General features: G+C 37.6%; 1 protein-coding gene across 12 annotated transcripts in view; it reads right to left on the bottom strand.

The window, feature by feature from the left end:
• The window catches only part of LOC131439920 (afadin), a 225,740-nt gene that overhangs the window by 73,924 nt on the left and 123,853 nt on the right, over nucleotides 1–27,963 (bottom strand). Inside the window, exon 1 of one of the 12 annotated variants that reach the window (XM_058611094.1) lies at nucleotides 4,633–5,114. The exons of the other annotated variants lie outside the window; for them this stretch is intronic. The gene's annotated coding sequence lies outside the window, so the exon portion shown is untranslated. Of the gene's footprint in view, nucleotides 1–4,632; nucleotides 5,115–27,963 lie in introns of those variants that run through there. 12 annotated transcript variants of the gene reach the window in all.

Here is a 27,963-nt window from a genome sequence, read left to right as displayed (position 1 = left end):
AAGGGCAGTTTCAAAATAAATACACTGAGAAATAGACGAATGCTTTTTCGGTTTGTGAAGGAGAAAAATTGCGTTTTGTTGGTTACGTCACTTATTTGATTACATCTCCGGAATCGGAAGTATCAGCAATTTGATCTTCGAGCCTGATCAATGGTCCAATAGTAGCTTTCAAACGAGCCTAGGATTGTTAAAGTCGGTTCAGCCACCTCCGTGAAAATGGAACGGAGAAAACAATGGAGTTTGTCGGATACGTCACTTATACCATTATTGAACGTCGAACTTGATTTATAACTTACGCTCGTTCTCGACCCAATTTTTAATCTTTAATTATCGAATTTTTAATCTTTAACGCATCGAATTTTATTCTTGTTCAGACCGCGTCACAACAATTTTGCTAAATTTTGTTGAAATGTCTCCACCAAAAAGAAAGAATACTGTAAAACAAAATCACCGTCAAATACACTGTTAAACCGGGTAACTTCGAAAATCCACGTAAAAAAAACCCGCGTAGCTTCGGAAATTCGCGTAAAAATGCCGGAAAATTACAGAAAAAAGTTTTAGTTGCCGATTGTCTTTAAAAATTTACGAAACATCGAGATCTGCTGTTATCTGGACAAAAATTTATTCGAAAGAATCGACTTTGGGACTGAGAAAAGTTTGAGTTTGAGCTTTAGAAATGCAACACATGATGGGAGGAGTCAAACGAAAGGCCCGGGTATTTGCATTTGGTAAAACAGAAGCATGAGTGAATATTTTTGCTCACTCATATAGAAAGACTATGCAATCACTGTAAAAGCCAACTTTTGAACCGGGGACCGGAAGGCCGGGTGTCATATACCAGTCGACTCAGTTCGTCGAGTACGCAAAATATCTGTGTGTGTATGTAACAAAAATGTGCAATCGATTTTCCCGGAGAAAACAGGACCGATTTTCACAAATTTAGATTAAAACGAAAGGTCTCTTGGGCTTCTATAACCTGTTATTAAATTTTATCTGGATTGAACTTCCGATTCAGAAATAACGAGAAAAAAACTGTCCCAGAAAGTATGGACGCACTTTGATTTCGCTGTAAATAATTCACAAGTTTTAGATATTCAAATTTTATTCGATATACTAATAATATTAGACTACAACAACAGAATATTATTCTCAACATTTGCTTCTTAGCCATTGTAGACTAGCTGGCGCACCTTCTTGCGAACGGTCCTCATTCAATTCCGTACAGACTTCTTGGCGACAAGTTTTGACACTTTTTTCCAATCTTTTTCGAACTGTTGAATGGTTTCGGCTGCCGAGACATGTTTCCTAAGATGTGCCTTCGTTAATGCCCAAAATTCCTCAATTGGTCGAAGTTGTGGGGAATTTGGTGGATTCATGTCTTTTGGGACGAAAGTGACATTTTTGGTAGTATACCATTCAACCGTTGATTTCGAATAGTGACAAGAAGCAAGATCTGGCCAGAAGACAACAGGATCCTTGTGGCTTCGAATCATGGGTAGAAGTCGTTTTTGTAAACATTCCTTGATGTATATTTCGCTGTTCATTGAAGCAGTGGTGATGAAGGGTTTCAAAATCTTACCGCAACTACAAAATGTTTGCCAGACCATAGCTTTCTTACCAAATTTTTCGACTTCAATCGATGTCTCGGACTGGTTAAACACTTGCTCGCACCTTATAATATTGTAGTCCCGGTAAGGATTTGTAATCGAGTTTCACGTAGGTTTCGTCGTCCATGATTATGCAGTTCAAATTTCCAGCAAGAATCGTATTGTACAGCTTTCGAACCCTCGGCCTGATCGATACTTCTTGTTTCGGACCACGTTTTGGTTGTTTCTGCTTTGTATAGGTTCGAAGATTCAAACGTTCTTTAGCACGAAGAACATTTGACTTCGAAATGCCCACTTTTTTGGCCACATCCCGAACTGAAACCTCCTTCTTTTGCTCGAACGCCTTCAGTATACGTTTATCCAACTGAGGATTAGCAGGACCGTTTTTTTCGACCCGTTTTCGGTTTTTTTACAGTGATGGAGTTATCCTCACCAAACTTCCTGATTGCATTTCGCACGGCTGTTTCACTTACTCTTCCATTTTTGATATCTTTCTCAGTGACAGTCCGCGTTCTGTGCACCATTTGTACAAAATTGTTCAACGTTGGTCTGCTGAAAGTCCACGCATTTCGAAATAAACTAATGAAAACGAATAAACAATTGCACAAGTGGTTAGAGAAGAGTGTAAACAACAGGACGCAGCCATAAAAATTGACAGATTCTGAACCATTGCGAAATGGCAGCGGATTTTGGTTGCGTCCATACTTTCTGGGACAGTCTTTGAAATGTGCAACAAATTAAAAAAATAAATCCAATTGATTTTTTCAGAAAACCGATTTTCTTCAGCTCGAATTCAAATTAAAGGCTTTATTGTCCCATCTTCTGCCACTAATGTCGTTTTTCATTGAGAACACTCGTGGAGTGTTTTGCTCGATTCGTGCACTTTTCGTGCAGTCGGGAAATCAAAACAGGTGCACTGTGTTTCATTGATTTGCACCGCACGAAAAAAATGCACTTTCGGGGCAATTCTCGGGCAACTATTTTGCACCCGTTTTCTTTTCAAAGCAGCAAGCGTGCAAACCAAACTTAACAAAAACGTTTCATTGATCAACTGTCAGGGCAAAACACTGGCACCGAGCGAGTGGAATCAATGAAAAACGACATAAATTTCATCTCGATCCGATGTCTGGTTCCGGAGTTACGGAATGAAATGTGCAAAATAAATTACAAACAAGCGCACTCGATTTTCTCCGAGACCGCACGTCCAATTTTCACAAGCTTAGGTTCAAATCAAAGGTCTCACAATCCCATATAGCCCTACCGAATTTCATCCGCATACGACTTCCGGTTCCGGAATTACAGGTTGATAAGTATAAAAATTTTCATTTTCAGGAGCATGTTTTTATAAATGACATGGAAAAATCGAGCTAAATGTCTTCAACTAGCCGAATAATAATCGCACTAATATCTCAGAAACGGCTAGACCTTAGAATCAAATGAAAGGTATCATGTTCCCATAAGTAAGTGTAGATTTTTTTCCGGGTCCGACTTCCGGTTCCGGAATTGTAGGGTTAAGTGTGTATGAAATTACAACCCGTCGTTTAGAACAATAATACGGAAAAAAAGAAAAAACCTTCTAAATTTTGTTCAAAATTGTTTCAGTTTGTAGTTTGTGTTAGCTGCTGGTCAAACGATCCTATTTCAGTTATACCCAGGTACCCAGTTCCGGAAGTACTGAAAATGGTGGGTAAAAATTCAAAAAAGGACTAATCATTTTTCTTCGAGACCACCGAGTTTATTTTCACAAATTTAGACTCAAATGAAACGTTTTAATGGCCTCATACATACATAGACTGCTAATGACTTTTATTTAGATGCGTCTTCCGGAACAACAGCGAATTTGAAGTTTATAACGTCACGTAGAGCAAAAACGTAATAGAAAACGAAGAGCTCCTATAAACTTGACTGAAAACTTTCAATCTGTTTTGTTCTTCTTCAAGAATAAAATAAAAGTTTGAAGAATCTCTTAGTAATATTAATTAAAATATGGGTTATATGAAAAAAAGCATCATTACACCGCAAAGTGTAGACAGATTAAAATTTTTAATAAAACAAAAGACTTCAGTGCGTAGATAAATTTTAGAAAAACAAAGTATGAAAAGTTTCATTTTGCTACATTCTGCAGCCTACATATCTAGAAAATTTCATTAAAATCAGAGAGGGTGCTGCAATTGCTCGATTTGACGTGAAATTCATCAAATTCTAGTTTATTTCTCACTCTATCTAATCTAGTACTACAATCAAAATCGGTAAAATGAAATTCATTTTCACAGTAGCTTGTCGTGAGTTCAGGCGAAGTTAGTCAAAATACAAGATACTTAGAAAGTCTTAAGCTTCTATCCCACGCAATCAGGTCGCGTGTATGCAGACGATGTTAACCGAATACTAGACAATACTCTTAAATTGTCGGATAGATTCCGGTATGGTTGATACATTGTTGAATGCTTCCCGATTGATGCTTTAATGAGATTAGCTGTACAATTAAAAAATAATTTGTGGATTTTCTGTGAGAGTGTCACGTAATCTAATACCGATACCACTAATAATTACTGTCATTAACCAACACGATCCTGTTAAAATACATGCTTCCTAGTTATTCCATTTATATCAGATTAGCGTAGTTTTATCCAAACAATCACAAACCATTAGACCATGAAAGCCGAGCTGAATTTGATTAACTTTTACTATCAACGAGGAGTGCATCCCAGTTTCCCGAATGCTTGCGCCCGCTGAGATAAAAGCTTCCCATACATTCCACTTCTCCCATCATATGTATTCTATCACATGATTTTCATACCCATCACTGGCACCATCAGAACGAACACGAAGTAAATGCATTACCAACACGTATACCCGCCGTTCGCCGGAAGCGTAGTAACCGAACAATACAACTATGTTAATGGAAAATCGATTTTGCGCTTCAACGGCGCGAGCTGAAAGCAACGATGACAGTTTCCGAAGATTCTTCTTCTTTTATATGATTCATGACACAGAAACCTTTTATTAACGTAGCGTATCTACTAACCCGTAAGCACTGCTGGCAAACAGCTTCACTTAATGCACATTCCGATTCGCAATTTACTGCATCGACCGATAAGATATTGATGATATTGAGGGTGGCAAAGTTCGCCGGATGTACGTACGGATGTCGTTGGCCGGCAGCAGTTTCGGAAGTCAAGCACGGACCACGGACTAACGACGCGTTTGTCAATGGGGTCACCTCGAACGAACCACCATCACAACCCCGTCAACGATGTTTTCCGTTTTGGTTCGCACATATTTGGCTTCTGATGTTTACACGGCGGACACCCGACACTGAATCAAATTTGGGGGGCGTAATAAAGGTTGCACTGGCACTGGTGCCACAGATTCCGAAAGTGCAGTACGTTGTAAGAACCACCACCACCAGCAGCAGCAGCAGCAGTTCACGGCATGTACGAGCTAAACGCGTTCGAAACACCGCGCGTCCAACCAGGATTGTAATTCGAGACCAACTGGAGCTGGAGCCGGAGTCTCAACCACCCAACACTGTGTGCTGTGCCTGCTACAACGGGGAACCATTGTTTCGAGTGTTCACCGCTGGCCCCACACCGCTGCTGCTGTCTGTTCCCTCCCACAACCCGCAACAGTTCCATCCGTTGTGCTCGGTTCCGTTTCAGCTAAGGTTGTTGATAAGGGCACCGATGACTAAGGAGAGTTGAGCTGTTGTGATATACATATTTTTATTTTTTTGTGCACAAATTCTATATTTATCTTGATTGTTGATTCGTTTGCTTGGTTGAACAACGATATGAAGCAAGGAAGTTTTTCTCTATAATTTTGAATATTTTCACGAAAAGATTGATGAGGTCGGTGGTGGAAGGGTGGCTCCCCGGATGCAAATTGTTGTTGACGAGCAAGCAAGAGATATACATTTATCATGTATGATAATAAATGGAGTGTGATTTATTCTAATTGTTGTCAAAATATTACTCAAATTTGAACGCTTCACGGTGCTAGTGTCAAAGATTCCATGATTGTAAGCATTTGTGCAGTAGGAAAAAGGTCAAACACCAAGCTTCTGACTACCTAAGCAAGGGGAAATTTTCATTGTACACACAAACAATGATGCCATTATGTTAAGGATGCTTGTTAACCTGTTTGTTCCATTTATTTCAAAGTCAAAACGTCACCGTTTGAGCATCAAAGGTTTCCTAAGGGAAAGGAGGCTAATTATCCTTTGCAGGGATGAACGTTACATTCATCATTCGTACCATTTGTTGTAGTCCAACGTCAATCATCAGTACACAGTTTGACAGACAGATAGCGTCACCAATAAAAAATCCGTTCTATAGAGACATTCTTCATGTTGTCATGTGACAAAATTTCATGACATTCGGTTCATAAGTATGATAGTTATTGTGAACTCAGTTACACAACTTTTGGAAACGGAGAAACAATGGAGAGAAATGTCATTCACACATCGCTAGTAAGGAAAGCTTCTCCTGTAAGGGCCGTTTTGCCGAAAGCCATTTCGCCGAAAGGGTCATTTCGCCGAATCCTGAAATCGTCTTAAAATCGTAATTGGAATTGATTTAAAATGAAAGATGATAGCGTAACGCCCGTTTTGTTGACCTACAATTGTACTTCTTGAATAAAGATTTATTTATTTCCTCTTGAATAAAGATTGATTCATGATCCTCAGAACGGAGTTCCCAAAAAAAATGTTTTGACTATTAGCTGCTAAGCATCAAAGCAATTGCATACGTGTATCTACCAGACAAATGTATGTCGTATTTTCCGTTAATTAAGTGTAAATGAAAAAATATCTGATGCGGCTACGCCACATCGTTTTCGTTCATGTGCTGTTTGAACGAGCGGTAATTGAAGTAATGAAACCAAGCTTTGAGTAGACCGGGCAAACGAGGCGGTTACAGATTTGTACACAAGAGGCCGCCGCTTCCGACGGCGGGTCGGCGGCCGACTCAGCTTGCGTCGCTTCGGCGGCATCTTGGCTTCAGTTATGTGACATGACCGTTTCGGCGAAATGACCTATTCGACGAAATGGCATTCGGCGAAACGACTTTCGGTGAAACGGCTTTAGGCGAAATGACACGCTCCCTCCGCTCCGAAAATTGTGAATATTGTTTTATGAACAATTTTGTGATAAAAAATGCGGTTTTATTTTCAAAGGGCTGCCATTTTACAGAAAATCAATTAATTAAAAAAGCCCTACGTACCTCTGTGGGGATAACTATCGAGAATATTCTGTAAAATTTTTGAATCGATTGGTCCAGATTTACTTGGCTTATATTTCCGGCTTATGGTACATATTAAAAAGTGATTTATACAAAATTCGGATCACTCCATTTTTTGGATCGAAAAAAAATTCCCCAAAAAAGTCCTTCTCTTTTTTTTCTACAGTGGTGTAACCCCTTAATATAACAAATATTGAAAATAAAAAAAAGTTTTTAGTTGGATTATTAGTTACTAAAGACAAGACAAATTTGTTGGGGTTTTTCGTTCCTTCATTCCGAGCTTGAATAAAAAAAAACAACTACTGGGCTAGTGCGGGATTGGGAATCGAACCCAGGCGGGTTACGTGAAAGGCATCGACTTACCCATCATGCTATCCCGATCCCCTAATGTCTAATTTTTATGCAGTTATTTTACTTTATCAGTGACTGCGAAAGTATAAATTTTATGTAAAAAAAAATATTGCGTTGTTCCTGAGATATGGTTGTTCAAAGTGGGACAACACTTTGAGAACAAATTTTACAAAAAAATGGAAATTTTGCAAATTTAGTTGTAGTTTATGGAAAAATCTTTTGAAAAAAAAACAATAATGCCGTTCCATAGAGAACTCAAATACAAACAGGAATCATAGAATATTGTTGAGCAACCATACCTTAGGAACAATTTGATATTTTTACATAATAAAATTTATACTATAGCAGTCTAAATAAAAATAATACCTAATTTAAAATTGAAAATTAGTATATCCATAGCTTATGACTTTCTCATATATGAAAACCGAATCCCGGAGAGCCGAGTGCCATATACCATTCGACTCAGTTCGTCGAGTACGCAAAATTTCGTTGTGTATGTGCGAAAATATACACCTTGCTCTGTGATGGCTGAACCGATTTTAACTAAGTTACGCTCAAATGAAGGTACTGTTGTCCCACAGAAACTAATTAAGTTTTGTATGAATCTGACTTCCGGTTGTGGATTTACAGGGTGATGAGTGAAAAACCTGCAAATTAAAAAGTTTACCTTCATATAAGTAGATGTTAAAATGATCTATTTTTTCCAGTCAATAGGTCTTGTAAATGGAAGACCGCACAAACTTACATCGGACATGTCGGTTTCGGAAATACCGGAAATAGTAGTCAAAATCTTCAGAATGAAACTAACTCACTTTTCTTCGTGACCGCTCAACCGATTTTCTCAAACTTAGAATCAAATGGAATGTATTATTGTTCCGCAGAAATTGTTTAAATTTGATATTGATTTGATTTTCGGTTCCGGAATTACAATGAAAAATGTGCGAAATATTGCACACATATGCACTCACTTTTCTCCGAAAAGGTTGAACCGATTTTCATAAACTTATACCCAAATGAAAGGCACTCGCATAGATTTTTTTTAAAAATTGGGATGAATCTGACTTCCGGTTCCAGAATTACAGGGTGATGATTGAAAAAGCAGCAAATTCAGAAGTTTACCTTCGTAGAAGTAGATTATTTACAAAATAATAAATTTATTCCTCTAGTTAACAGGTCCTGTAAATTGAAGACCACACAAACTTACATTGTCCCGGGTTGGCGGTTCAATGCATAGGACTCTGGTCTTACAAGCCAGTTGTCGTATGTTCGAGCCCCGACCTGGAAGGATTCTTTGTGTCAGTAGGATCCATAGTACTAGCCATGCAATGATTCTGTACGCTACGAATCGGTTGCGAAGTCTGTTGCAACAAAAAGGCCAAATTCCACAAAAGGAATGTAATGCCAAGACTTTGCTTTTTACAAACTTACATCGGATTGGTCAAAATCTTCAAAATGGAACTAACTTACTTTTCTTCGCGACCGCTTAACCGATTTTCTCAAACTTAGAATCAAATCAATGGTGTTTTTTGACCCATAGAACGCATTTAAATTTTATTCGGACCCGACTTCCGGTTCCGGAATTATAGGGTAAAGTGTTTTTAAAATTTCGAATCGTCACATAAAGCGACGATACACAAGAGGGAAAAATTCTTCTAATATCGACTCAAATCTATTTCAGTTTATAGAATATTATAGTTGCTCGCTAATTAAACCAACGTCGGCTATACCGGTTCCCAGTTCTCGGTTCTGGAAGTACCGGAAATAGTGGTCAATGATTAGTGAATTTTCGGAATCTTGGGCTCAAATGAAAGGAATTATAGTCGCATAGAATGCTATTGAATTCAAACCGGATCCGATTTCCGGTTCCGGAGCTATAGGTTAACGTGTGTTTTTCAAATTTCAAACCGTTATTAAGAGCGACGATGCAAAATAGGAAAAATTCTTCCAAAATCGGTAAAAAATTGTTTCAAATTGTAGATCATGAAAGTTTCTTACAGGAACACACCGACATCGGCTAAACCGTTTTGCAGTTCCCGGTTCCGGAGGTACCGGAGATAGTGGAAAAAACTTCAAAACGAAACAGACTTAACAGATTTTCTTAGAGATGGCTGCACCGATTTTCACAAACTTAGACTGAAATGAAAGGGAATTGTGGTTCCATTAACTGCTCTTTAATTTAATTAATTCGGATTCTACTCGCGGTTCCGGAACCAGAAAGTTAAGTGTGCTGAAAATTTAAAACAGTCGCTTAGAACGAAGCTGACAAAACGGGAAATTTCTATGCCAATTTAATATTGTTTTAAAAATTGAAAAGGTTATGATAGTTTATACCCAAATACACTTTCTAGTTTTCATCTAAGTTTCAAATAAATTTTTTTTTGATAAATTTTCTAATGAAATTTATGAAAATATAAATAAAATAAAAAAAAGGCATCATTACATCAAGCCCCCCTTAAAACATTGTAGTTATTATGATAATTCTGTCACGAATTTGGTTTTATTTGTGATTAAATTTGTTCAGATTAACCGTTGTGCACTCGAAAAAAAAAACACCTTTAACCACCCGAATGGGTACCCGGGTACCCATTTTTTTAAATCGCTGTAAGTTGAGCATTTTTCAACCGATTGAAGTAATTTTAGCACTGTTGGATTCAGGAACTTAAGCTCTTTGGGATTGGTACCCATAAAGATGGACATGGTGCTCCTGGTTCCCAGGAACCCGGATATCCTAAATGAGTTCCGACATCGAGGCATTTATACACGGATTTCACGTATTTTTGTAATCTTATCTAAGAATTGCTATATGAAATCAAGTGCTATGCTGAGTTGTTATGTTTATATATTTCAGGGGGCATCCGTTATGTACGTAACATAAAATTTTGAATTTTTCTACCACTCCTTTCCCCCTTTGTCGAGCATTTCTCAATCTTTTCACCATGTATTGTCACGTATTTTTGAAACCTCTCCCCCCTAAACGCGTGACGTACTTTATGTATGTTCCCTTATATACTTCACTTTCTTATCTTCAGTTTGAAAATTATTATGTACTTCAGGCCTATTGCGAGGAGCACGCAATACAATTTTTAATTCTGGCAACAAACATTTCGAAACATCACGAAGTTACTTCCCAAACAGTTTCGTTCTCATTTATATTTCCTTTTTTTCGTTCTATGAGAGTAAGTCCAGAATAGGCCAACTACCCTTTAGATGACGTCATTTTTCTACAAAAGGTTCATTTTGGTACGGCCTTTCTCAAATAGCTGGTTTGGAAAAGTTTCAAATTAGTAAATGACATTTATGGTGGAAAACACAAGTGTCGGAACATTCTACGGAAATCCGGATTAACGGGAACCAGAAGAACCTACTACAGCAATATACACGGCCATCGAAAAGTGGATAAATTTCTGAATTTACCCGTACTGAAAAAATTCAAATCGGATGGAATTTGCCTTAGTTACAAGCATTTTTATTTGTGGGTACCCGGGTACCCATTCGGGTGTTTACGTAATAAAAAAAATTTGAGCCCCCCCATTCGACCCCCCTTACTGTAAAATGAAAAGTCAAAGCATGAGAAGTTATGGTCCAACTAGTTCTTGGAATTGACCGAATTGCAGAATCTTAGTTTAAACCTAACTCAGAAATTTCTTATTTTGAAATTCGAAAAGGTACCCGGGTACCCATTCGAGTGCATAAGGGTTAATCTGGGTCGTCCACAAAAGTATGCTTCAGCGCTGACGTCACATATTCGAAAACATTTCTCAAACCAAATGTATCAGAAATAACACATTTGAACTTGATTACTAGTCGCTTTCTAAAATAATTGTGCAGATAGAAAAAAATTATATGTCGGTTACGCCACGTATACGATTATACATCCGGAACTTGAAGTGTCGGTCAAATGATCAAAGAACTTGATCTACAATCCAATATTAGTCTCAAACGAGCATTGTTTGAAATCGGTTCTCGCATATTCAACGCAATTGAGTAGTAATGAGTTTTGACGTTTACGTCACTTATACAATCATATCTCCAGAACCGTAAATGACAGCCATTTGAACTTCTAACCTGTTTAATGAAATAATAGTAATGTCCAAACGAACCTAAGCTGGTTGAAATCGGTTAGGCCATCTCCGAGAATATTGAGCAGAGAAAAAGGGTGTTTTGTTCGATTACGTTACTTATACCATTATATCTCCAAAACCAGAAATGTCAACCATTTGAACTTCGAACTTGATCATGATCCTCTAATAGCTTTAAAATGAGTCTCAGCTTGTTGAACCCGTTTAAGTTATCTCAAGGAACATTGAGCGGTAAGGAAAAAAATACATTTTGTTGGTTACGTCACCAATACCCATTATATCTTCAGAACCCCAACAGTAACTTTCAAACGAGTCTAGGCTTGTTGTTATTGGTCAAGTCATCCTCGAAAATATTGGGTATTTTTTCGATTATGTCAATTCTAATATTATATCTATGAAACCAGAGTGACAACGTTTTGAATTTTGAACCTCACGGAGAACCCTTCGATCATAAAATTGCGATATCGCAGTTTTTGATTTAACTAATTTCTTTTTGATTCAACCAATATGGTTTTTGATTTGCATATATTCAAGTAGTTGAAAAATATGTTGTTTTGAATGCTGTCAAATGCCGGAGACAGTTGAAAGCAAAACAACAATCGCAATGCAAAATCAACAACTTTTTTAGTTGAAATTTTTTCGCGTCGCTTCAAAATGTCAATGAAAACAACATCGATGGTTAAAGCGTTTGGTGAAATTGTGTTCATTCGATTTGAGAAATTTATGATAACAAGTGTTTATCTCCCAAGACCTCCTGCACGCCCAAGTGCATTAGATCTATCTCTTTGCTCAACATCAATTCGACTAGATTGCACCTGGAAAATACTGCCTGATTTACACGGTAGCGATCATTTACCAATCATCATCTCAATTAGCAGTAGCAATTGCATTGCTACTTCCGCTAGTATTCCATATGATTTGACAAAAAATATCGACTGGATTAAATACCAAAGTAGTATCTCTAGTATTTTGAATTCAATGGAAGAGCTCCCTCCACTTGAAGAATATGACTTCCTCATTTGTTCGATTCTGGAGGCAGCAGAACAATCCCAAACTAAACGCTTTCCTGGGCCAACGACTAACAGAAGGCCTCCCAACCCCTGGTGGGACAAAGAGTGCTCAGAGGCCAAACTCGCAAAACAAAATGCTTGCAAGACGTTTCTAAAACGGAGAGGAGGAACTCCTCAGAATTTTGAAAAACTTATGGTTTTAGAAACCAAGTACAAGAGCATACTTCGAGCCAAAAAATGTAGCTATTGGAGACATTTTGTCGAAGGTTTGTCAAGAGATACCTCAATGAGCACTCTTTGGAACACGGCCAGACGAATGAGGAATCGTAACGTGGGCAATGAGAGTGATGAATACTCGAACCGATGGATATTTGACTTTGCTAGGAAAGTTTGCCCAGATTCTGTTCCTACGCAGAGCATTATACGGGAATCTCCTCCAAATAATGGTTTTATTAATAACCCATTTTCAATGATGGAATTTTCTATAGCACTCTTGTCTTGTAACAATAACGCTCCAGGGTTGGACAGAATTAAATTCAACTTGGTGAAGAATCTGCCCAACCTCGCAAAAAGACGTTTGTTGGAATTGTTCAACAAGTTTCTTGAGCAAAATATTGTTCCACCTGACTGGAGACAAGTGAAAGTTATCGCCATTCAAAAACCGGGGAAACCAGCTTCCAATCACAACTCATATAGACCCATTGCGATGTTGTCCTGCATCAGAAAATTGTTCGAAAAAATTATTCTACGACGTCTCGACACTTGGGTCGAGACGAACGGTTTGTGGTCAGATACTCAGTTTGGCTTCCGTAGAAATAAAGGGACGAATGATTGCCTTGCATTACTTTCGTCTGACATCCAAATTGCCTTCGCTCAAAAGCAACAAATGGCATCTGTATTTTTAGACATTAAAGGAGCATTTGATTCAGTTTCCATTGATGTTCTTTCAGACAAGCTTCACCAAAATGGACTCCCAGCGGTTATAAATAATTATTTGCACAACCTTTTGTCAGAGAAACACATGCATTTTTCACATGGCGATTTGGCAACACTCAGAAATAGTTACATGGGTCTCCCGCAAGGCTCATGCCTCAGTCCGCTCCTCTATAATTTTTACGTAAATGACATTGACAGCTGTCTAGTAACCCCATGTACACTAAGACAATTGGCAGATGATGGCGTGGTTTCAGTTACTGGACCCAAAGCTATTGATCTGCATAAACCATTGCAAGATACCTTAGATAACTTGTCCGATTGGGCTGTTCATCTTGGTATCGAATTCTCTGCGGAGAAAACAGAGTTAGTCGTCTTTTCAAGAAAGCATGATCCCGCGCAGCTTCAGCTCCATATGATGGGAAGAATGATCCAACAGGTTTTAACTTTTAAATACCTCGGGGTGTGGTTCGATTCCAAATGCACGTGGGGAGGACACATTAGGTTTCTGATAACAAAATGCCAACAAAGAGTAAATTTTCTTCGAACAATAACAGGATCTTGGTGGGGTGCTCATCCGGAAGATCTAATAAAATTGTATCAGACAACGATACTTTCAGTGATGGAATATGGATGCGTTTGCTTTCGTTCCGCTGCAAACTCTCATATTATCAAACTGGAGCGAATTCAGTATCGTTGTTTGCGAATTGCTTTAGGGTGCATGCATTCGACACATACAATGAGTCTTGAAGTTCTGGCGGGAGTTCTTCCATTAAAAGATCGATTTTGGGAGCTTTCATCACGCCTGCTAATAAGATGTGAGGTGCTGAATCCCATGGTAATTAACCGTTGTGCACTCGAAAAAAAAAACACCTTTAACCACCCGAATGGGTACCCGGGTACCCATTTTTTTAAATCGCTGTAAGTTGAGCATTTTTCAACCGATTGAAGTAATTTTAGCACTGTTGGATTCAGGAACTTAAGCTCTTTGGGATTGGTACCCATAAAGATGGACATGGTGCTCCTGGTTCCCAGGAACCCGGATATCCTAAATGAGTTCCGACATCGAGGCATTTATACACGGATTTCACGTATTTTTGTAATCTTATCTAAGAATTGCTATATGAAATCAAGTGCTATGCTGAGTTGTTATGTTTATATATTTCAGGGGGCATCCGTTATGTACGTAACATAAAATTTTGAATTTTTCTACCACTCCTTTCCCCCTTTGTCGAGCATTTCTCAATCTTTTCACCATGTATTGTCACGTATTTTTGAAACCTCTCCCCCCTAAACGCGTGACGTACTTTATGTATGTTCCCTTATATACTTCACTTTCTTATCTTCAGTTTGAAAATTATTATGTACTTCAGGCCTATTGCGAGGAGCACGCAATACCAAATTTTGTGTTATGTATGCAATGTAATTAAATGCAATCAAAATTAGTGAAAGCAGTAGTAAATTTCAGGTAATAAAAATATAAGGAGTGTAATGAAAATGTAACAAAAACAATAAATTTTGAAATTGAACATGTAATCAATTCGGTCTGCGTGCCCCTCGGCCTCAGGCGATGTAAATATGTATAAGTGAGATGTCCTGCAACAGTTGGCAGCGTTGTGTATTCTACATATGTTTCATTTTGGTACGGCCTTTCTCAAATAGCTGGTTTGGAAAAGTTTCAAATTAGTAAATGACATTTATGGTGGAAAACACAAGTGTCGGAACATTCTACGGAAATCCGGATTAACGGGAACCAGAAGAACCTACTACAGCAATATACACGGCCATCGAAAAGTGGATAAATTTCTGAATTTACCCGTACTGAAAAAATTCAAATCGGATGGAATTTGCCTTAGTTACAAGCATTTTTATTTGTGGGTACCCGGGTACCCATTCGGGTGTTTACGTAATAAAAAAAATTTGAGCCCCCCCATTCGACCCCCCTTACTGTAAAATGAAAAGTCAAAGCATGAGAAGTTATGGTCCAACTAGTTCTTGGAATTGACCGAATTGCAGAATCTTAGTTTAAACCTAACTCAGAAATTTCTTATTTTGAAATTCGAAAAGGTACCCGGGTACCCATTCGAGTGCATAAGGGTTAATAATTTCGAACGACTAGTCGAGCTTCGATCTCAAACAAAATTCATGACAGTATATTTTAACCATATGTCACAGGAAATCAACCCTTCAAGATATATTCCTATCCGTGTCAGCCTCCTAAATGTCCCTGACTCAACTTTATTTTTCGATACATCCATGCAGCGCGAAGTGCGTGGAATCCCGGATCATCTACGTTCGACGGAAATCCCAAAAATATTTTCAAGTAAGTTCAGGCATATTGACTCTGAGAAAATGTTTTACACGGACGGATCGCGAATTGAAGAAGCGACAGGGTTTGGTATGTTCAACAATAATGTTTCGGCCTCATTTAGGCTTCAAGAACCTGCATCTGTTTATATAGCAGAGCTAGCAACAGTTCATTATAGTTTGAGTGTAATCGTCACATTATCTCCAAACCATTATTTCCTCTTCACAGATAGTCTGAGTGCAATTGAAGCCATTCGCTCAAACGCTGCTGGCAAAAATGAACCGTTTTTCCTGGGCAAAATAAAACAGTGCCTGAACGACATATTGAACAATAATTATCTAATCACTATAGTCTAGGTCCCGGCTCATTGCTCCATTCCTGGCAATGAAAGAGCCGATATTTTAGCCAAACGTGGTGCTATTGAGGGTGAAATTTATGAGAGACCAATTGCTTTCAACGAATTCTATAGCTCGTCTCGCCAAAGAACACTTGCCAGCTGGCAAGCTTCTTGGGATAAAGATGATCTGGGTCGGTGGATGCACTCAATTATTCCGAAAATATCGACAAAGGCATGGTTCAGGGGACTGGATGTGAGTAGAGATTTCATTCGTGTGATGTCCAGACTCATGTCCAATCACTACACGTTAGATGCACATCTCCTTCGAATTGGGCTCTCCGAGACTAATCATTGTGCTTGCGGAGAAGGTTATCGGGATATTGATCATGTCGTTTGGACATGCGTGGAGTATCGTGATGTCAGATCTCAACTAATAAATTCTTTGCGTACCCAAGGTAGACTATCCAATGTCCCAGTTCGAGACATTCTTGCTTGTCGTGACCTTTCATACATGAAACTTATTTATCATTTCATAAAGAAAACTGGAGTTTCAATTTAATAAAGGCCCCTTTCAAGACTTAGTTCTGATCCCAGCTGCGTCCATGAGTTCAACCAATAGCTAAATTAGAATAAAAATAATGTAATGATACAAACAAACTCGAAACAGTTTATGAAATTATCAACAAAATGTCTGAAAATAACAGCTTATTTTATAATTTATAGAAGTTAATCGTTTGGTTCAAAAAATATTTCCAAGTAGATTTCATAATTAATGACGAGTTACCTAAGATGATATTTAAGTAATAAGAGAATATGTTTTAATAAATGCAAAACGTTGTGACTATGTTAGAATTAAATTAGGATAAGAATATTATGTAAAAGTGATGCTACGGCGAAAAAAAACTTATGTAAACTGCCTTAAGAAATAAACGTATTTATGAAAAAAAAAAAAAAACAAGTGTTTATCTAACAGCGGTGTTGTGATAAAGTTAACCTTGTTTAAGATGAAAAATATTTGGTGACAAATTAGACAATGTTGATGAATATCATCTCGTAATCGTAGGTATGCGCAAAAATTTTATGTATCAAATTCGATCATTGATTTACTTCTAGCAGACTGTTTTACTTCCAGGTGTTTTATACCGACGATGATGTATATGCATTAGCAATAAAACGCTTTTTGACATGAATTTAATTAATAAAAGTAACAGGAGCGAAGGGTTTCAAACACACAGAACGCGCTGCGATTGAATGGCGCGTTTGAATTGCCGTCGCAAAATTCCAATTTCCAGCGGTTGATGTACCCAAGCTCGACTTGACTGATCATACAAAAATCAAAATCGCTTAGAGATCAAATCAGTTCTGATTTCGTAATGATAATTTATTCCTTGGTTAAGATCACTTGAAATCAGCAGTGATCGGTGGTTTTCCCAGCCCTAATGATATTACATGTCAATATAAAATACTGTTTATATTTTAACAACGATATTTATTTCATAAATCTCAACATACCGAACTTATTTCAAATAGATCATGACGTGTATCAGTAAGTATATTTTGATTATTTTCGCAAATCAATAACATTGTTCGAGTTGATTCGACTATTTGCAATGTTTAAAACAAATAAAACCGATTTATTTTTCAACTAACAGAATTTTGTTTCAATAACAACACCAGTTATTTCAACTAAAATATTTGTTGAAATTGAAAGGTATGTGTCCTCACTAATTGACAGCATTTTTTTCAAACAGTTAAATTAGTTGTTTCAACCATCGTTTCTGCTAATCGAAAAACAAAAATGACAGTTTAGTTAAAACAACAATCGATTAGTTGTACCAAATTTTAACCAATCGAATTCAGAAAATCAACTAATATTCTGGTTGAAATGGGATCGCGGGTGGTTCCGTGCTGATCAATGATTTGAAACAAGCCTAATCTTGTTGAAATCGGTTGCACGATTATAAAAAAATCATCAAAACACACATACACATACATACACACAGACGTTTTCCAGCATAGTCGAGCTGAGTCGAATGGTATACAACACCAGTAGTCTCCTTAATTTCGATTCAAAGTCGGGTGAGAAAAACTAAAAAAAACTGTGCAAGCAGAGAAATGTCTTGATACGGGCTCTGTTCTAAGCAATTCAACCAATATTGACTGATATGCTGAATTAAAACCTACGCTCTGGTCGTCGCCCGAATGAGGACAGTTTGGCAGTTTATGTTTTATCATTAATTATTTTATTTTAATTTTTTCCTATAGAACGTAGTTCTTGGTGGCTGAGTAACTAGCATTGGCCACTTTTGATTCACAATGAATGTCATTTTCTTCGTACCCAGATAAAACATCTTTAAAGTAATGGCATTATGCCAATTCCTACTAAACTAGCGGTGACGAATCATGATACGTTGAACATGACAATAGACGCCTTTCATCTCTTTTCTCTCTTCTAATGTCGAATAGACGCCTTTCCAAATGCTCTTTGAATAATATTTCCATGTTGACCGTTTCGGTTGGAACAAAATTACAGAAACTCTATCTATAGAGATGTTTTTTGAAGCTCCCGTTTTTTTTCGCGCAGAATTTCTTCGCTATCCAATTTTTTTTCACGACACTTTGAAACCTTAAACCTGTGCGCCGCTTAACCCTTAAATGTATGTTTTTTTTTTGTTTTGCTGCGCATGATTTTTTATATTCCCGAGAAAGTCTTTTCGTTGTGTACATTATTAATACTCCACACATCGGCAATAAGCAACAGTATGCATTTAGGGGTTCAGATCTTCTACGACATCCGCTTCGTCATCCATTACTATACAATCATCGCCCTTAATCTCAATAACGACGTATTGGTTTTTCGATCGAATATGGTTCGGTCGAATCCTAGCTACCTTTGATTTTGCTAGCGTTATTAGGAATACGAACTAAACACGATATTGTCTGTGGGCGTGATACTAATATGTACTTAATAGGAAGGTGCTGTTGCCAAATATTGATGGAAACAATCGCCCCTAATACGGTAAACCTTCAAACTGAACCTTACTCGCTTGAATCTAGTAAATGCAGAGCAATAAAACTACCCGAAATACGCACAGTGCGAAATGAATTGATATTGATACTAACTGAATGAAGACTTTAAATATTTCATAATTACACGTTTATAGCCAACAAGGCGGGACTAGCAAGAACAAAAAAACACCATAACTGGAAATGATAGGTTCTATGTTAAGGATGTACTTGGCTCGATCACCCGTATCCGGTATTGAACTTGTGCCTGCATCCGTTTGAACCTCATTTAGTGTTGTCGTTCTTCTATTGTTTTCGGGTATATTGCTGTAATTTTTCCCCCAAATTTAAACGAAGCATTGTTGTATTTCGCAGGGTTACAAGAGTAGTAAAACTATTTTGTTCGGGTATTCGTTTGTCCTGTGAACATGCTCAGCTAAACTAGTACTATCCTACATCGAGTTAGGACATGAAAAACTGAATTTAATTAAAATACAGATAATAACACACAAAAACCAGCTGCCAACATGTCAATTCTGTGAATAAACTGCTCAATAGGGAATGCCTTGTGCGGTTATTATAGAAAATATGCAACCAGCATCGATATGAAATTGCAGCTATTTTAATCCCTCACTGTTACTTGATGATAATATAAGAAGAATGATAACCAGTCTTCTAGGTAGTATCAGAAAACCACAAACTCAGTCAAACACTTAACTGACATTCACTGAACTGCAATCTGCTAGGTCAGAAGGAAACTTCTTACCAATCGATCTATAATTAACCAAACTGACAATCCAAACAGCAACACAGGGACATAGTAAAAATAAAAGCATACGAGTCGGTATGAAACGCATCGGAATCGGAAATAATTATTTAACTACATGAGTTGAGCTTTTCACCCTGGAGGCAATGAAATTATTTGTCCTTATAGGAAAAGAATGAACGTAAGATTCAGAAAAACTTCTACACTTGAAACAAGTTTGTGTGGTTTCGCATAGTTCGATCACAGTTAGAAAATTAAAACAATCATCATCATGTAATTCGAGAACCGCAAGTCATAATTGGATAAAATTAATTAATTTTTGTATGTATGTATAAAATTAATTAATTTTGTATATAATTTTGTTTTAATTTGAATTTTTGTTTCTGAAATTTGATTAGGCTTTTTTTGAGAAAACGATTGAGCTTTGAGAAACGATTTTATACTGGAACCGGATTTCTAAAATCTGTATGGCCCAAGTCAGATAAATTCACCTGAGAAGCTGTATAGTTTACATTTGTTTCAAAATATTTGAAAATCAGTGAAGACATCTTCAAGAAATCATAGCACGAATTAAATTTTTAGGTGCCTTCTGAATCAACAACTGAATACCACTAAAACTGAAAAAATCTGCTAACCCGATAAACCTGATTAATTTATGTGGAATAGACATTTTTATACTAACCACCCTGTATCTCCAAAACCGGAAGTTGGATTTGACTGAAAAACAAGATGTTTTATAGAGTCTTAGAACTTTTCATTTGAATCTTAGATGATTCTTAGATTTCATTTGAATCTTAGATCGGTTCAGCCATCTACGAGAAGAATGAGTTACACAATTTTGATTTCGTTTCATATATCATCCTGTAGTTCCGGAACCAGAGGTCGGAACCAAACATAATTCAGGAACTTTGTTTGGAGCATACGACTTTTCGTATGAATCTGAATTTGTAGAAAAGAAATTTTCAGAGAAAATTGAGTGAAATTATTTGTCACACACGCATTTGCTGATCTCGACGAACTGATTCGAATGGTATATGGATGTTATGTTCTTCCAGCATTTATTGCTGTAAGTAGCTTAAAACCATATAATTAAAAAAAATCTGCCATCATCTGGTTTATATATCTCATATTCGAACGATTATGTTGCCAAAAACGAGCCGTGCTAAAATCGTTCCGAGGCTAAATGTCATGGAAAAGGATGCTCTACACAGTCTTTTTGGTACTTAGAAACAATTGTATGTAACAGAATAAAAAATCGTGTTTTGCGTTGCTCCCAAGCATTTCTTTGTCATACAGCGCTCAAAACTCCTACTGCTGGAATAGGGGGAAAAGTCGTTTACACAAAAATTTCGATATCTCCGTTAAAAATGGACGGATTTTAACAATCTATGGCTTGTTGGATAGCTATTACCGTGCGGAATCTAAGTCTGAAAAACATATTCTGTTTTCAACGTCAATTGTGACAGATACTGTCAAAAAACTGAAAATTTTGACATAAAATTTCGTATAACTCAAAAAGTAAACATCCGATCTCAAAACCATTCAATAGCGTTTTGGGTGACGGGGAGACCTTTCATTTGCGACTAGTTTGATCAAAATCGGTCCAGCCATCTCTGAGATCTCGACCTCTTAGTTGCCAACACACATACAGACACACACATACACACACACGGACATTTGCTCAGTTCGTCGAGCTGAATCGATTGGTATATGTCATTCGACCCTCCGGGCCTCGGAAAAATTTCCTAAAGTTTGAGCGAATTCTCTACCTATTTTTTATATATATAAAAAAAGGTAAAACGTGTAGTTTTCCGATTACGTCACTTATACTCCGTAAGTATTCCTCAAGCTTATTAAGATAATTAACAACAATAGCAATATCAAACCATGGACAAAGCAGCTGTCTGTGAACAAAGCGTCCCTCAACCCTGACGGGATAGTGTCGGAAACAACGAAATCCAGTGATAAAAAACGATTTCATTGATTTTACTAAGGATGACCTTGTATAGCTCCCTCCGGTGAACGACCAAAATGGTTAAAGCCGGGATTGAATAAGTGTAAACCTTGTATAGCCAGTATTATTTTCCTCTAATCATTTCTTAAAATCGAACTTTCTTTGTTCTCACGTCACGAGTGACATAACAAAACACGAGCCATTTTCACTGGCCATAGCCGTGTTTTGCTGTGACGAACACCAGTTCGACGAGAAAAAAAAAACCCGACGAAAACGATGTCTAAAACAGAGAACCTAAACCAAATAGAGACACTACTATTCCAGCGGGGCAAATGACGCTAGTAAAAGATATAGCCTCCCCTCACTATCGTGTGCACGGTACCGGTGAGGATCTGGGATTTGTGTGTATTTTCGTCATTATGGTTCACATGAGTAGAGCATCACTCCACTCTAGCAGCGATGGTATTGTTCCGAGTGGGTGGGTGGCATTGTACGATAGTACGTACACTGAAAAAAATGGAATTTCAATAAACCATCATAAGCTGAAGGATTCTATTGCATTTTCACCAATAAATTCGTATCTTTTCAAAATATTCCAGCAATAGAATACACCAAGAATTTGCAAGTGACATTTAAACTTTCTTGATTCAGTTGATCAAGTTTTTTTCTTGCAGAATTATCATCATCTTTGAAAAACAAAAATTGACATGACTTTTTCCGAGTGTGTACCGGTTTATGTAGTTCAACTTTTATTAATCATAAGACACGCAGACACAATACAGCAGGAAAGGACACTCTTAGCAGCCACTCACCACAACGGACAGGATCAAGGGTACTGCTGGGGGTGGCTTGAAAATAATCACACACACGCCAGACCGGCAACTGGTTTGGAAATTGGACTCCCGACATTTCAGTCATAATGGCATGCAAGCTTCAAATAGGATTTCCTCAGTTTGATGGATTTTTACTCAGAATCTCCAGCAGATTCATTAATTCAGATAGGGAAATTTTGTAATTTTGAATAACCCTAAACCGTTCATTATCTGACAGATCCTTACTGCTGGTTGCTGAAAGGGCTGCCGCCTGCTTCTCGGTGGACTTTTTGACGTGTGTTTGCCGGAGAAAAACTCTGACGTGTGAGTAGATTACCCGAGTGACCTGTGACGCACGAAGAGTTTTTAAGCAGGATATGTCCCTTCCAGTGGCACTTGCATTAGATTGTAATCAGAGAGGAATGGCGGAATTTTAATGCCCACGACTCACTCGAACAGGAAACTGCTTTATATCTGGTTACGTTCCGTCCGCAGTTTTGCCGTCAACGCTAACATATCTCTGCCAGCAGCATCTCATTGGGATCTATCTCCTATGCGGAATTCTACAACAATTTCAATTAATTTTCAGAGGTATTTATGGTATTCCGAAGTTTTAATGAACGAAAACAATCTGTTGGTTTTGCGCAGCCTTGGAAAAAATACTACGGAAAATTAACCAAAGTTCCGAAACATGATAAATAGTACTGTGTTGTGTGTCATTTTCATCTGTTATAAAAATAATACTATCAAGATACTCAACGTGCAATGAATTGGAAAAGTTAGATGAAAAAAAAACAGCGAAACATGTGCAAAAAAGTATTCCCATAGGACACGATTCGAATCTGCAACCGTCTGTGCTTCGTGACATAAGAAAAAAATTATTTCGGGATCATTTCGTATGCCAGAAGGGTAGCTTGACAGGAGAGCAGTTCTACTAAATAGAAATAATTGATTTTGAATTTAAAGTTTTGGCTATTGAGAGTGCTTCTACACATTTATAAATAAGAGATTTAACAGTCGTTCGTCGTAATGGGAGTGGGGCAAGGAGTTTCGCCTAAAGATCATTTCACTTAACCGAAAACAAAGGCACCGAGGCGACAGTAACAGATTAGGAGTCCGACCCGCCGGTCTACTCAAAACTAGGTTCTTTTTGTTTTAGACTTTTGTCGTTATCGCTTGCGCTCAGTTAACGGAAGTGTACTGCAAAAATTTTCAAGCGCTTCGATGCCTCATAATTAATTGGTTAGGAGAAATACCCGAAGATGTTAAAAAAAAACAGATTTTGAAACCAATTGTTATGGATAATGTTCGAATTCCCTAAGGATCGTACAGGGGCAAAACTCCGATTCTCAAAATAAGCAAAATGAGTCATGATTGAAAGGAAAGAGTGAATTTTAATGCTACGATAATACACCATGTTTCTCGGATTATGAACCATTTGAATTAATTTCGCTGAAAATAAGCGAAGCGTACCTTAAAATGATGAGTATAACTTCGGGCGTATTTCTGCTACGTTAGTGACCTTAAACTGAAGCACTATATTTAAACATATCAAAATTTAAAATATAATTTAAATTGAATGTTGTATGCATATTTTTAATCGATTTCGTTATTATGGGATTTTTTACTTTAATCAATGATTCAAATACTATCAATAGCAAAATAGTGAAAAGTAATTTACAATTACTCATAAAGGGTGATTTTTTTGCTGGTTTGTTTTTGATAATACTGTTTTTGACAGATCACGTGTGAATCGTATCCTGTGTCATTGTCAATCTTGTTCAGTTTGGTCTATAATTCAATCATGAACGGAGGGTCATTTTGCCGAAAGGGTCATTTCGCCGAAAGGGTCATTTCGCCGAAAGGGTAATTTCGAATACATAATATATTATTTTTATGCTATCATGCCTCCTGTATAACTGTTGTGGCGCAGCCACATAACCGAAAACAAGATGGCTCGGCGGCATAAAGCCGAGGCGATGCCGGCGGGTCGGACTCCTAATCTGTTACTGTCGCCTCGGTACCTTTGTTTTCGGTAAAATGACCTCGATTGCCCGGTCTACTCAAAGCTAAGTTTGTTTGCTTTAGACGGACAGCACACGAATCAAATCAATGTGGCGAAGCCGCATTAGATATTTTTTCACTTAGTACACGGAAAATACCAAATACATTTGTTTGATAGATACACCTATGCAATTGCTTTGATGCTTAGTGGCTAATAGTCAAAAAGTTTCTTTGGGAACTCCGCTCCGAAGTTCATGAATCAACCTTTATTCAAGAGTACAAGAATCAATATTTATTCAAGAACGATAATTGTAAGTCAACAAAACGGGCGTTAACGTATTATCATTCATTTGTGTTTTTGCCTTTCTCATATAGAAAGGTTATGCAATCACTTGAAAAACCGACTAGTGAAAATTGGCCCGGAAGGCCAAGTGTCATATACCATTCGACTCAGTTCATCGAGCTAAGCAATGTCTGTATGTGTGTGTGTATGAATGTGTGTGTGTGTATGTATGTGTGTGAGTATGTGTCAAATAATCTCACTAGGTTTTCTCGGAGATGGCTGAACCGATTTTGACAAACTTAGATTCGAATGAAAGGTCTCGTGGTCCCAAACGGAATTCCTGAATTTCATCCGGATCCGACTTCCGGTTCCGGAGTTATAGGGTAAAGTGTGTTCAGTATTGTACACCGTCACTTAAACCGGCGAAACAAAAAACGTAAAAAAATTTCTAAACTGGTCTCAAAACTACACAAATCGATAGTCATTATCAGTAGGCAACTAAACAAACCGATTCCGGCTATCCTGGTTCCCGGTATCCGGTTCCGGAAGTACCGGAAATAGTGGTCATATATACCAAAATGGATCTCACTCACTTTTCTCAGCGATGGTTTGACCAATTTCCACAAACTTGCATTCAAATGAAAGGTCTTCCGGTCCCATACGGAATTCCTGAATTTCATCCGGATCCGACTTCCGGTTCCGGAATTATAGGGTGAAGTGTGTTCAATATTGTTCACCGTCACTTAAAATATTTTCGGATGTAACAAACCTTTAAATCGTAATTTAGAGTGCGTACTAGTAGAGTTTGTGTGTCATGTTAGTTGGTGGCCGTACGAACCGACTTTGATTATACCGGTTCTCGGGTTCCGGTCCGGAAGTGCATATAATAGAGATCCCATTTCGTTTTCTTAAGGATGACTTACGCAATCAAAGCACTGTTTTATTCTGTATGTTATGCACAAACAATCTCTTGGTTTCTTTCAAAAATCGAAGAGAAAAATTTTGAATAGAATACCACAATATTATATGTACATGAGAAAGGCCTCATTACACCACTAGGTGGATTAAAACAGGTTTTTTTTAATCAATTCCATATATAATATTAATACAATTGCAGAAATCGGCGAGATGACCCTTTCGGCGAAATGATCCTTTCGGTGAAATGACTTTCGGCAAAACTGTTATCGGCGAAATGGCTTTCGGCAAAATGAACCTGATCCAATGGCAAAGTTGAATTATGTTGAATGGATAAGGCAAACACAATTGCCGTATCTGGAGTAAGGACCAGCCAGAAGCATTGCAAAGAGCTACTAATGTATCTCAAAAAATCACTGTTTGGTGTGGATTATAGGCTGGTAGCAATATTCGTGAAATACCGGCCGATATGTAACATATCATAACATAATGTTGGAGAGAGTGTTCCAAAAATTGGGCCGGGCGCATGAGCCATCCAAAGTGGAGCCGCGGCCACCATTTGCATGAAATCATCTTCAAACATTAAATTATATTGATCGTTCTATCGATTCCAATGAAGAAATTTGTTGTTTAAATAAAACAAATCCTATACCTCTTAAAAAATCACCCTTTATTTTCATACTTTCACATCTTACTCATATTGTTATGAATTCAACTCCGTTTATGGAGTTTTGACTACTTTTTTCGGTACTTGAGAAACTGGGATCTAGAAACCGATATATCCGAAGTTGGTTCGTTTGGCCAGCAACTAGAACAAACTACAACTGGAAACAAATTGAATTAGAATTACAAATAATTTTTCCGTGGGGGAATACGGGGCAAAGCGGTAAGTTGTGGGTTACTCGCGTATACCACTGCACCATCTACAATAGACAGTGTCAACTTTTTATGAAAAAGTGGCGTGATGCAATTTTAGATGTTGCAGCACATTCTGATCACACAGTTATGAAAAACTAACCAAGATTTTGAAATAGGCTCTTGAAATTTAAATTTTTCATACTTATCAGCCTGTAATTCCGTATCCGGAAGTCTTATCCAGATGAAACTTGATAGGCTTCTGTGGGATTTTAAGACCATTCATTCGAACCTGAGCTTGTGAAAATTGGCCGAACGGACTCTGAGAAAATTTCTTTATTTGTTTTAACAATTTACCTCATTACTCCAGAACCGAAAGTCGGATACTGATGAAATTCAATAGCAGGCTATCGGTTAACGGTTTTTCCTTTTTTGGCTCATTTTACTCTCTTGATAACTAATTGGCTCAAGTGGCACGTTCCTCTAGTTATAGGAGATAGGGAACTGGGTCGGTTCATTTGGGTTTAGCCATCTCTGAGAAATCGAAGTTTCATTTTAGAGTTTTTGATCTCTATTTCTGGTACTGTCGGGACTGGAAATCGTAAACCGGAAACCGGTATGATTACCGTTGAGTTTATTTGGTTATTAACTATCGATTTGTTTACGGACAATAACTCATCATAATTTATAAACCTTGTGAATATGTTTTCTTTACAAGATCTTTCATGACAAAACACTCTTGAAATTTTAATTTTAATCAATTTTTTCCTGATTGATTTGAAACTGCTGGTAAACCCTTAAAAATCGTCCAACGATACGAGACATGGGGTTTTGACCCAATTGGTTCAACATAGAGCCTGTATGGGACAAAAAGTTATTTCAACACTTTTACTGAGTATATCACTCAAATGCAAAATTGGGCATTGTCTCCTACTTTTGTACTTGTTATTTTTCCCGGTGAAACTAATTTCTCCCAATTTTCCCTGCTACTTGCCACTCTGCATATATGTAAAATTTGGCCAAAACTTTGATTTTGTTTGGTTACGTTGGTTCCCTTCTCATTTTCAAAGTAATGAGGCCACCAGTACAAACTCCGCACCAAACAGTGAACTTTTCTTGGTGTAATAGAGTCTCGCAAACTTGAGAGAGAATTTCTTTCGCTCGAAAAACTGGACGTTTTGTTTGTTCACAAATCCATTGAGCCAAAAAGGTTCTTCCGAATCACTCTCATTAGCAGCAGCGAATGTGGCTTTATTAGGCACAGTTTTAGCACAAGTCGATGGTTTAAAGTCCAATAAAGCATAATCTGTGCGTACGTTTATTGGGCCATAGATGAACGCCAAAAACATCACGAAATATTCCGTGCGTTTTACAAATTAAACTTTTGTTATCGAAATAAATTTTCCCCATTTGAAAGCGTTGTCCTGGAATAATCCTATCCCAGATGAATTTTCAAAGATTACTGAACAAAACGTCATTTCTGGTTGGTAGTTGGATGACCAGAAT

The sequence above is a fragment of the Malaya genurostris genome, chromosome 1 (genome assembly GCF_030247185.1).
Source record: "Malaya genurostris strain Urasoe2022 chromosome 1, Malgen_1.1, whole genome shotgun sequence".
Lineage (NCBI taxonomy): Eukaryota > Metazoa > Arthropoda > Insecta > Diptera > Culicidae > Malaya > Malaya genurostris.
Note: the sequence above shows the minus strand (reverse complement) of the source record. Positions and strands in the feature narration are given on the sequence as shown.